A 10,315-nucleotide genomic window follows, 5' to 3' on the forward strand; every position below is an offset into this window, starting at 1 on the left:
CTTTTGGGAACTTTCCCATGTTGTGAGCGGAGAACAAGTGCCAAGCCTACCGCCTCACCTGGCTACGGTACCGGAGGAGTTGCTTCGTCACAAGCCTTTCTGCTTGCCCCAGAGAAGGATCTGCAGGAGACGTAAACACATTCACGGTATACGCGCCGGTATACATGTTGCGACTGCAAGGGGGGAATCATGGGCAAGGAGGACAATGCTCCAGATCCCTGGTGCCTGCATCACCGACTCAGATCCGCGAGGGGGAGACGCTGCGCGCCTGGACGCGCTCTGGAGCCCACAGTTCTGTTCTGTCCTGTTCTGAGCCTGGACGCGCTCTGGAGCCCACGGTTCTGTTCTGTCCTGTTCTGAGCCTGGACGCGCTCTGGAGCCCACAGTTCTGTTCTGTCCTGTTCTGAGCCTGGACGCGCTCTGGAGCCCACGGTTCTGTTCTGTCCTGTTCTGAGCCTGGACGCGCTCTGGAGCCCACAGTTCTGCCGGCCGATGAAGAGGTGAAAGTGCATATGGCTCTTCTAAATGTCCGATCATTGTCTAATAAGACATTTGTTCTCCGTGACTTTCAACTTTCATGCCCTGGATTTAATGTTTCTGTCTGAGACATGGATGCGCGAAGGTGAAGTTGCGCCCCTGACGAACCTAACCCTAACGAACCTAACCCTAACCCTAACCCTAGCCCCTCCCAACACCAGCTTTTCAGCACTCCCAGACTGACTGGAAGAGGAGGGAGTGTGGCATAATTTTTTAAGGATGGCTTTAAATGCAAACAGATCTTAAATGGTGCTGTCTTTACCAGTTTCGAATTACAGTTATTTTTGATGAACAGGCCATCTGCTTATTTGCTGTAATCTACCGTCCACCTAAGTACAATGAGAATTTTATATCTGAGTTTTCAGACTTTCTATCTAGGTTTATCCTGTATTATGAGAAGATACTGATTGTTGGTGATTTTAATATCCACATTTGTTGTGATGACAAACCATTAGTTAAGGACTTCTTAAACATGATTGAATATTTTAATCTTACACAATTTACGTCTGGACCAACACATCACCGTGGACACACATTAGATCTAGTTTTAGGCTATGGAGTGTCTGTGTCAATAAATGAAATCTGTGAATTACCAATGTTAGACCACTTAGCGATTGTATTTGATGTCCTACTCCCTAATTCAAGGGGCTCATGTACTAAGTCGCAGGAAACACATTTGTCTCGTCACATCAGCCCCAGAGCTTTAAACATATTGAGATTGCCTGATACTGTCAATCAGGTTTTTAGTCAGACTTTTTCAGTGGATAGTCTTACTGAAAACATAAATGGCGCACTCCAGGCTGTTGTTATTGAGTGTTGTGTTGTTTTTTAATGTTGAGTGTTTACACTTGCCCTTTTAGCTGCTCTGTAAAGCACTTTGATTGAAAGTGCTGTATAAATAAAATTATTATTATTATTATTATAGTGATACCAGATGAGCAGAGAAGAGCAGAAAAAATGATACTAGATTATTTTTCGGATGGACATGGAATCAACTGTCATTTAAAAATAGTTGTTTACACAAAGTTCTATTTATTAGATTAGATTCAACATTGCTCTGTAGCCTGCTGGAACATCAAAATGCTGTTAAGTTAGGCTAACAATGAAATGCAGTTGACATCGTGAATGAACAATCCAATGACTTGTTCCTTTGCATCTACTTTAAACTAAGCTATTCCAAGGATTTTTAAATTTTTGAATGTTTATTTGCGAAGATATTTGACATCTTTCCCATGCTTTTTCACGGCACCGGCAGCTATGTTTCACATCACTGCCTTGGTTCGCAAAGCATTGTGTGAGTTTTCATCTACCCCTCGGTTTCAGGTCAGCATCTGAAAACCCTGGTTTTGGAGGGAGGGCTGTTTGAACGCCCCCTAGCCCTCGATATGCCCCCTAGCCCTAGAAGCTGAGAGGAATGGGACACACTACCCTACTTGTGAAGGCTAAGGGGGGGTGTTGGCTCTCTATCTAGGTATCTCTCTCTCATTCTCTCTCTCTCTCTCTCTCTCTCTCTCTCTCTCTCTCTCTCTAGGTCTCCCTCTATCTCTCTCTATCTAGGTATCTTCTCTCTTATTTCTCTCATTCTCTCTCTCTCTCTCTCTCTAGGTCTCTCTCTCTATCTCTCTCTATCTAAGTATCTTCTCCTCTCTCTCTCTAGGTCTCTCTGTAGGTCTCTCTCTCTATCTAGGTCTCTCTCAGCACTGTTATGTTGCTGTGCTGCGGTAGGAGAACAGGACTGACAGATGAACCTGGCAGAAAGCTGAGAGAGAGAGAGAGAGAGAGAGAGAGAGAGGAGAGGAGAGAGAGAGTAGAGGAGAGGAGAGAGAGGAGAGAGAGAGGAGAGGAGAGGAGAGAGAGAGGAGAGGAGAGGAGAGGAGAGGAGAGGAGAGGAGAGGAGAGAGAGAGGAGAGAGAGAGGAGAGGAGAGGAGAGGAGAGGAGAGGAGAGGAGAGGAGAGGAGAGGAGAGGAGAGGAGAGGAGAGGAGAGGAGAGGAGAGGAGAGGAGAGGAGAGGAGAGGAGAGGAGAGGAGAGGAGAGGAGAGGAGAGGAGAGGAGAGGAGAGAGGTACAGAATGGCCAGAGGGGGAGGAGGGATGGGGGGTCTGTTCTTGCTGAGTAAAGCTGTAGCTCACGGCTCTGCAGCTGGTATTTGCCCAATCAGGACAGGACTGCGTGACTGAACTCACCAGTGGGCTGGGCCTGCCTGCCTGATGCCATGCGCGCGTGTGTGTGTGCGCATGTGTGTGTGTGTGTGCGCATGTGTTTGTGTGCATATGTGTGTGTGTGTACGCACACACACACACACACACACACACACACACACACACACACACACACACACACACATTGTAGATTGCTTCATGCAATTCACTTACAGAATATCCTACATTGCTGTTTGAAGTGCTGCCTCTAGGTAACTAGGACCTCGTTTCAGAGATCATGACGTGGTCACTAGGGCTGCCCCCCAATAGTCGACTTAACGTTAGTCGACGAGAAGAGTCCTAGTCGAGCAAGTTTTCATTAGTCGCTTAGTCACAGAAAGAAAAAAAACAACCTCAAAATCTGCTTGGGATGAGTTGTGCAATCCGTTCGCAAAGAAACCTTCAAAATCCGTCCACAAAAAAACCCTCAATAACTAATCAAAAGCCATTAGCATAGGTTTATTGCACAATCCCCTCAAAATCCCATAGCCTATACTTAGGGTTAGGGTTAGGCTATAATCCCATAGCCTATACTTAGGGTTAGGGTTAGGCTATAATCCCATAGCCTATATTTAGGGTTAGGGTTAGGCTATAATCCCATAGCCTATACTTGCAATGCAAACATGTCGGGCAGGAAATCCAAAGTGTGGGATCATTTCGAGCAACCCTTAGTTTAACCCTAACCCTAACCCTAACCCTTAGTTTAACCCTAACCCCAACCCTAACCCTTCGAGCATGATCCTAACCCTGACCCTTCGAGCATGATCCTAACCCTAACCCTAACCCTGACCCGTGCTCAGATGTCTCCTAACCCAGCGCCTCTCTGCCCCTCAGCTGGAAGGACCGTGGGGTCCTGCGCTGCTCCGCTGGTCTGATACAGGCCCAGTCAGGAATATGCTCAGGCTATTTAGAGACCAAGCCTCATGCTAGGGTTAGGGTTAGGTGCTGATATGGCTTCACTTATTTGTTGTTGTTGTTGTTGTCGTTGTTGTTGTTGTTCTCTCTCTCGTGCTCCATCTGGACAGATTTAGAGGCATCGATCCCCCAGCCTGCTCTGCTGCAGCGATCTGTACACCGGAGATATTTTTATATCTGAGCCTCTCTGAGCCTCTTCTGCTCACCTGGCAGAACCTGATCTCCCCCGTCTCCTCACTGCCCCTTATCTATCCCTCTCTCTCTCCTTCTCTCTCTCCCTCTCTCTCTCCTTCTCTTCCTCCCTCTCTCTCCCTCTCTCTCTCCTTCTCTTCCTCCCTCCCTCCCTCTCTCTCCCTCTCTCTCTCCTTCTCTCTCTCCTTCTCTTCCACCCTCACTCCTTCTCTCTCTCTCTAGCTGCAGTGTGTGCAGTAGGCTCCAGGCCACCCAGTTGTAGGGTCCTCTAGCCTCTAGCCTCTCTCTCCCAGGCTGACCCTAGAGGCTCTGGGCAGCCCAGCCTCTCCTGCCCCTGAGGATGAACTGACTAGCCTCCTCTCTGGCCTCCGCCTGCATCCTCCCTTCTCAGGATGGGGGGTAGCTGGCACTATGAGGCTGACATCATACCTCTCATTCTCTCTGTCTGTCACTGTGAGAGAAAAGAGAGAGAGAGAAAGAAAGAGAAAGAGGGGTCTCACATTCCTGCTGCAGTGAGTTAGTGAATGTGTTATGCTCTGCGCTGCTGGTATGTGATCCCTCCCTGCAGTGCTGGCCAAGGCCAAGGCCTCATTTCCAGGCCTGGTGGCTGAGATGAGTTAGCTTAGCCACAAGCAGCTCCGACATTCATTCATTCATTCATTCATTCATTCATTCATTAGTCAGTCATTCTGGGAAGTGAGGAGTGGGATCAGTCCTCTACACTCTCCATCAGCCAGTCGCTCATTCATTCCTGTCATTCTGGTCTGCATGAGTCATGAAAGCCTTTTGTGCAAGAAGACAAAATTTACTTTTAACCTAGAAAATGGGCTCATAGCCGCTGAGCTCGCCTGCGTTTTGCTCTTCAGACCTACTGAGTTCTTCCTACTGAGTTCTCCCTACTGAGTTCTCCCTACTGAGTTCTCCCTACTGAGTTCTCCCTACTGAGTTCTCCCTACTGAGTTCTCCCTACTGAGTTCTCCCTACTGAGTTCTCCCTACTGAGTTCTCCCTACTGAGTTCTCCCTACTGAGTTCTCCCTACTGAGTTCTCCCTACTGAGTTCTCCCTACTGAGTTCTCCCTACTGAGTTCTCCCTACTGAGTTCTCCCTACTGAGTTCTCCCTACTGAGTTCTCCCTACTGAGTTCTCCCTACTGAGTTCTTCCTACTGAGTTCTTCCTACTGAGTTCTCCCTACTGAGTTCTCCCTACTGAGTTCTCCCTACTGAGTTCTCCCTACTGAGTTCTCCCTACTGAGTTCTCCCTACTGAGTTCTCCCAGTTCTCCCTACTGAGTTCTTCCTACTGAGTTCTCCCTACTGAGTTCTCCCTACTGAGTTCTTCCTACTGAGTTCTCCCTACTGAGTTCTCCCTACTGAGTTCTCCCTACTGAGTTCTTCCTACTGAGTTCTCCCTACTGAGTTCTCCCTACTGAGTTCTCCCTACTGAGTTCTCCCTACTGAGTTCTTCCTACTGAGTTCTTCCTACTGAGTTCTTCCTACTGAGTTCTCCCTACTGAGTTCTTCCTACTGAGTTCTCCCTACTGAGTTCTCCCTACTGAGTTCTCCCTACTGAGTTCTCCCTACTGAGTTCTCCCTACTGAGTTCTCCCTACTGTCACCTGAGCACAGGGGCTCTGGAGGCCGTGTTTACATGTTGCCTTCATACCAGGGCTGGTGTGGTGGTGCTAGATGGGGTTATGGCTGGTGTGGTGGTGCTAGATGGGGTTAGGGTTAGGGCTGGTGTGGTGGTGCTAGATGGGGTTAGGGTTAGGGCTGGTGTGGTGGGTGCTAGATGGGGTTATGGCTGGTGTGGTGGTGCTAGATGGGGTTAGGGTTAGGGCTGGTGTGGTGGTGCTAGATGGGGCTAGGGTTAGGGCTGGTGTGGTGGTGCTAGATGGGGCTAGGGCTGGTGTGGTGGTGCTAGATGGGGCTAGGGTTAGGGCTGGTGTGGTGGTGCTAGATGGGGCTAGGGTTAGGGCTGGTGTGGTGGTGCTAGATGGGGCTAGGGTTAGGGCTGGTGTGGTGGTGCTAGATGGGGTTAGGGCTGGTGTGGTGGTGCTAGATGGGGCTAGGGTTAGGGCTGGTGTGGTGGTGCTAGATGGGGTTAGGGCTGGTGTGGTGGTGCTAGATGGGGCTAGGGTTAGGGCTGGTGTGGTGGGTGCTAGATGGGGTTAGGGCTGGTGTGGTGGTGCTAGATGGGGTTAGGGTTAGGGCTGGTGTGGTGGTGCTAGATGGGGCTAGGGTTAGGGCTGGTGTGGTGGTGCTAGATGGGGCTAGGGTTAGGGCTGGTGTGGTGGTGCTAGATGGGGTTAGGGCTGGTGTGGTGGTGCTAGATGGGGTTAGGGTTAGGGCTGGTGTGGTGGTGCTAGATGGGGCTAGGGTTAGGGCTGGTGTGGTGGTGCTAGATGGGGCTAGGGTTAGGGCTGGTGTGGTGGGTGCTAGATGGGGTTAGGGCTGGTGTGGTGGTGCTAGATGGGGTTAGGGTTAGGGCTGGTGTGGTGGTGCTAGATGGGGCTAGGGTTAGGGCTAGGGTTAGTGTTCTTTATGCAGTGTGGCTGTGTGTGAAAGAGCGTGTTGGATGTGAGTGATCGCCGTTAAGCTGAAACAGAGACACAGGCAAGGTGCTGAGTCAGGGTTAGGGTCAGGGTTAGGGTCAGGGTTAGGGTCAGGGTTAGCACTGCTGAGTCAGGCGTGTGCTAGCTGCTGATTCATCTTTAGGTTGTCAGTGATACAGAGGCAACCTGCCACCATTCATCTCTCACACACACACACACACAGTCCAATTTAGGCTAGGCCTATCTGAGCTACTGCTAATGTTGCTTGACCTAGTCCTAGTGTTTTAATAGTTCTAGCTATAAAACAGCTGTAGCTATCCTGGACTGTAACGCTATCTGACAGCGGAGCTCATGGGCAGACGGGCCGGCAGGTCTGCAGTATAAATAGGCTGCTTATGCTCATTATTTATACGTTTTTTTTTTCTCTCCTGGCAATGGCTGACCTGCGCTGTCTCTCTAATCAAGGGCTCTCAAAGAGGAAGTCGCTATCTCTCTCTCTCTCTCTCTCTCTCTCTCTCTCTCTCTCTCTCTCTCTCTCTCTCTCTCTCTCGCGCACACACACACACAGATTTGAATTATTTATTTTTGTCCACATAAATAGAAATAAAAAGGACATAAACACCAACAATGCCGTCAGACGTTAGGAGTCAGTCCCAATCTCTCTCTCTCTGTCTCTCTCTCTGTCTCTCTCTCTGTCTCTCTCTCTGTCTCTCTCTCTCTCTCTCTCTGTCTCTCTCTCTGTCTCTCTCTCTCTCTCTCTGTCTCTCTCTCTGTCTCTCTCTCTCTGTCTCTCTCTCTGTCTCTCTCTGTCTCTCTCTGTCTCTCTCTCTGTCTCTCTCTGTCTCTCTCTGTCTCTCTCTCTCTGTCTCTCTCTCTGTCTCTCTCTCGAACGCGCACACCCCCCCCCCCCTCGACGCACAAGGAGTGTCGTATGCTAAGCTGATCACAAGATGCTCTGATGCACTGACAGGGAAGACATGCTGATTCTGTCATCTTAATGAATGTCACTGAGGAGCTATGGTCATGGCCTGTCCCCTGTCTGTCTAGATACTGTAGGCTAAATGGCTGCACTCTGGCCAGGAAGACTACAGCAGCAGTCCTGTCTGATCTACAGCCCCCTTCCCCCCCTTGTCACATCATCATCATCATCATCTCCATCACCACCGTCACTTTGTAGGAGGACCCTCTATGACTGACACATGGGATTTTTGTAGTGTGTCCGTGATGACGTGCGCTGGTGTTCAAGGGAGCGTTAGATGAGCGCCTGGTTCCCGGGGTTAGGGTTAGGGTTAGGGTTAGGGTTAAACCTCCGGACACCTCGCTCAATGCGGGTGATTTATGTTGGGAGAAAGTCACCTTCACAACGTTGTTACGACGTCCATCACCGCCGGCTCGCGTGAGCTCATCGAGAGGTGAAATAGAGTTGCCCAGAGAGATGCCTGACCGCCTGTGAAGGACTGAGAGAGAGTGGGCCTGATTGGTCAGTGAAGGACTGAGAGAGAGTGGGCCTGATTGGTCAGTGAAGGACTGAGAGAGAGTGGGCCTGATTGGTCAGTGAAGGACTGAGAGAGAGTGGGCCTGATTGGTCAGTGAAGGACTGAGAGAGAGTGGGCCTGATTGGTCAGTGAAGGACTGAGAGAGAGTGGGCCTGATTGGTCAGCGTTGGTGATGCAGAAAGCATGTGGTTCAAGTTCAAGTTTTATTTTTTTTGTGTCATTCATCCTCATATATTAGTATAATATACTATTCTACATGCCATGGTATTACCCTGCCTCCATCCATCCCTCCAACCCCCCAGTACTGCCCCTCTCCTCTTATAGCCCCTCCCCTCTCCTGTTATAGCCCCTCCCCTCTCCTCTTATAGCCCCTCCTCTCTCCTGTTATAGCCCCTCCTCTCTCCTGTTATAGCCCCTCCTCTCTCCTGTTATAGCCCCTCCTCTCTCCTGTTATAGCCCCTCCTCTCTCCTGTTATAGCCCCTCCCCTCTCCTGTTATAGAACCCTCCCCTCTTCTGTTATAGCCCCTCCCCTCTTCTGTTATAGCCCCTCCCCTCTCCTGTTATAGCCCCTCCCCTCTTCTGTTATAGCCCCTCCCCTCTCCTGTTATAGCCCCTCCCCTCTTCTGTTATAGCCCCTCCCCTCTCCTGTTATAGCCCCTCCCCTCTTCTGTTATAGCCCCTCCCCTCTCCTGTTATAGCCCCTCCCCTCTCCAGCAGTGTCCTGCTTCTCCTGCTTCAAGACTTATGCATTATTCATAGAAAATACGTTTCTCCAGGCGACACATGTGTGCATGCACACACACAGCACGTAAGGAGTAGTGTGGCTTGAGCTCACTGATGTGTGTGCGTACGTGTGTGTGTGTGTGTGTGTGTGTGTGTGTGTGTGTGTAAGTAGGGCAGGTCATTGTAGACAATGTGATCATCTCAGAGGCACTACAGGGACATCAGTTTTGATTGGTCCACTTGAACGTCCTCCTGTCTTATCTGTTTGGAGTGTCTCCTCATAGTTTCTGCAGGAGTGGCAAAATGATGCCATCTAGTGGCGGCTTTGAGTGGCGTCATCACATTGCAACGTCTGAAATTACTGCAGGACCTTGAATACTCAAGCGAATGATGATGTCATGTGTGATGAATGTAATTTCCAGAATGCCTGAATCTAAACAGCTGCGCCTCGTCTTTGTTATTCGTGACACAACCAGACTGCCGGCGTCCGTCTCAGTGCCCTAACCCTAACCCTGTCTCTCTGCCCCCTGTCTCTCTGTCCCCTGTCTCTCTGTCCCCTGCCTGTCTCTCTGTCCCCTGTCTCTCTGTCCCCTGCCTGTCTCTCTGTCCCCTGCCTGTCTCTCTGTCCCCTGCCTGTCTCTCTGTCCCCTGCCTGTCTCTCTGTCCCCTGCCTGTCTCTCTGTCCCCTGCCTGTCTCTCTGTCCCCTGCCTGTCTCTCTGTCTCCTGCCTGTCTCTCTGTCCCCTGCCTGTCTCTCTGTCCCCTGCCTGTCTCTCTGTCCCCTGCCTGTCTCTCTGTCCCCTGCCTGTCTCTCTGTCCCCTGCCTGTCTCTCTGTCCCCTGCCTGTCTCTCTGTCCCCTGTCTCTCTGTCTCCTGCCTGTCTCTCTGTCCCCTGCCTGTCTCTCTGTCCCCTGTCTCTCTGTCCCCTGCCTGTCTCTCTGTCCCCTGCCTGTCTCTCTGTCTCCTGCCTGTCTCTCTGTCCCCTGCCTGTCTCTCTGTCCCCTGCCTGTCTCTCTGTCCCCTGCCTGTCTCTCTGTCCCCTGCCTGTCTCTCTGTCCCCTGCCTGTCTCTCTGCCCCCTGCCTGTCTCTCTGTCCCCTGTCTCTCTGTCCCCTGCCTGTCTCTCTGTCCCCTGCCTGTCTCTCTGTCCCCTGCCTGTCTCTCTGTCCCCTGCCTGTCTCTCTGTCCCCTGTCTCTCTGTCCCCTGCCTGTCTCTCTGTCCCCTGCCTGTCTCTCTGCCCCCTGTCTCTCTGTCCCCTGCCTGTCTCTCTGTCTCCTGTCTCTCTGTCCCCTGCCTGTCTCTCTGCCCCCTGTCTCTCTGTCCCCTGCCTGTCTCTCTGTCCCCTGCCTGTCTCTCTGTCCCCTGCCTGTCTCTCTGTCCCCTGCCTGTCTCTCTGTCCCCTGCCTGTCTCTCTGTCCCCTGCCTGTCTCTCTGTCTCCTGCCTGTCTCTCTGTCCCCTGCCTGTCTCTCTGTCCCCTGCCTGTCTCTCTGTCCCCTGCCTGTCTCTCTGTCTCCTGCCTGTCTCTCTGTCCCCTGCCTGTCTCTCTGTCCCCTGCCTGTCTCTCTGTCCCCTGCCTGTCTCTCTGTCCCCTGCCTGTCTCTCTGTCCCCTGCCTGTCTCTCTGTCCCCTGCCTGTCTCTCTGTCTCCTGCCTGTCTCTCTGTCCCCTGTCTCTCTGTCCCCTGTCTCTCTGTCCCCTGCCT

The sequence above is a fragment of the Borostomias antarcticus genome (genome assembly GCF_949987555.1).
Source record: "Borostomias antarcticus genome assembly, chromosome: 33".
NCBI lineage: Eukaryota > Metazoa > Chordata > Actinopteri > Stomiiformes > Stomiidae > Borostomias > Borostomias antarcticus.